General features: G+C 47.1%; 1 protein-coding gene across 1 annotated transcript in view; it reads right to left on the bottom strand.

The window, feature by feature from the left end:
• Positions 1-2,034, bottom strand: part of LOC106821475 — a 15,471-nt gene that overhangs the window by 5,569 nt on the left and 7,868 nt on the right. The window contains exon 2 of the mRNA XM_014826300.1: positions 165-381. The gene's annotated coding sequence lies outside the window, so the exon portion shown is untranslated. The remainder of the gene's footprint in view (positions 1-164; positions 382-2,034) is intronic.

Raw genomic sequence — 2,034 nt, forward strand, 5'->3', positions numbered from 1 at the left:
GTGTGTGTGTGTGTGTGTGTGTGTGCGTATGTGTGTGTATGTGTGTGTGTATGCGTGTTTGCGTGTGTCCGTACGTGCGTGTGTACGTGTGTGTGCCTACTGAAAACCCATAGCAGTATAACACACATCTCCACATCCAGTATAACAGTATTCTTAACACTGACCTCCGGTTGCCTCGCTCTCCGGAGTGACGGGCGGTTCTTCGAAAAAGTCGAACAGGTAAAGACGCTGATTCACGGCACCATCATCCTTCTCCTCAGATGCTCCGGACGTGCTTGGCAGACTCACCTCATCCTCACAACCCCCCACATCGTTATGCGGCGCCACTTTGCTAGGTGGCGTCTTGGCTCCACTACCCTTGACCTCGGGAGAGATCCGCTGCTATAGAGAGAGAGAGAGAGAGAGAGAGAGAGAGAGAGAGAAGAAAGAAAATCAGCGATGTGTTAATAATTAATTATCATCTAGTTGTTGTTGCTGCTGCTGCTGCTGCTGCTGCTACTGCTGCTACTGCTGCTGCTACTGCTGGTACTGCTGCTGCTACTGCTGGTACTGCTGCTGCTACTGTTGGTACTGCTGCTGCTACTGTTGGTACTGCTGCTGCTACTGTTGGTACTGCTACTGTTGGTACTGCTGCTGCTACTGTTGGTACTGCTACTGCTGGTAGTGCTGCTGCTACGTACTGCTGCTGCTACTGCTGGTACTGCTGCTGCTACTGCTGGTACTATATTATCTTACTCCTGATATTATCTTACTCCTGGTTAGATGTCTCTAGTTAGTGTCTCAGGCTACATGGGTCCCGTCATTCCCCGTAGTAACACGAACAGATGGGACTACGTATTTTTTTTTGGTAGGGTGGGGGTAGTGGGGGATGCTACAGCTATATATAGGTCAGATTTTCGACTGCAGCTTAAATTATACGCTCTGGGAAACCTCCCAGCTTCCTGTTGTGGCTTACGACACGACGCCGCGGTAACGATGCGGCTCGGCTAGCTTCGCGTGTGTTTACGTCTGCCGCTGCTAAGAAAACGTAACCCGATTCGTCTCCTGCTCATTTCAGACGTGGGAAAAGAATAGAGAAGCAGAGATATATTCATACGGCTTTTGAGGAACGACAGAACGGACATTAGAATGGTAGAATAATAGATCACAGATCATAATAATAATCGTAAATTAGAAGAGGTATAGACTAGCAATGTCATGGTTCAGATAACCCACCGAGTGATATAACCATCAGTAAAGAAACACTGGCCGGCAACAGTGGATGTATTCTTCACTGATGGCCATATGTTTCTCTATAAGAGCGAGGATTATATATTACAGATACTAATAAACAATAGGAAAAAAGGTAAATACCAACAATGCCATGGTGCAAGGTGTCAAGAAGCGGATACACCTCCACGTGTATAACATGACGTATAGCCAGCAGTAAAGCAACACTGACTGGCAGCTGTGGATGTATTCATCACTAGTACTGGCCACAACATGTTTCTACGACTCTATCATTCGAATTAAGCAAATACCTGTGGCAGAATTTGCTCTAAAAGTTGTTCGGAGGCGTTTTTCCGCGAGCAACGCCGGGTACCCGGCTAATGTTTCTCTATAAGAGCGATGATTTACTCAGTACAGGCCCGGCGCTTGCCTGCCCGTACCTGCGTAAGTACCTTGCTTATATTATTTACCTTTTCATCTCATTAGACGATACATGGGGCGAGGTAATCACGCTGCTGGTGCATTAGGGTGCTTCAGTGAAAAAGGAATTAATATCCATTCATGCCGGAGAGGTCTGGCTGACAATGGTCTCTCGATTACCCCATATCGTCCACTTCAATTATCGTATACAGGAAAAAACGCTTTATTATTCAAGCCGCCGCCGTTTTTCGCTGGGGGAATTTTTTTTATCGCGATCAAAAAAGGGCTTCTGTGAGTATCAGCAAGCTGATGATCTTTGTCGGCCGGCCACTTGTTGGCTCGCTAATACAAGCACGAGCACGCACACACACACACACACACACACACACACACACACACACACAC

The sequence above is a fragment of the Priapulus caudatus genome, unplaced genomic scaffold, assembly GCF_000485595.1.
Source record: "Priapulus caudatus unplaced genomic scaffold, Priapulus_caudatus-5.0.1 Scaffold75, whole genome shotgun sequence".
NCBI classification, from domain to species: Eukaryota; Metazoa; Priapulida; class Priapulimorpha; order Priapulimorphida; family Priapulidae; genus Priapulus; species Priapulus caudatus.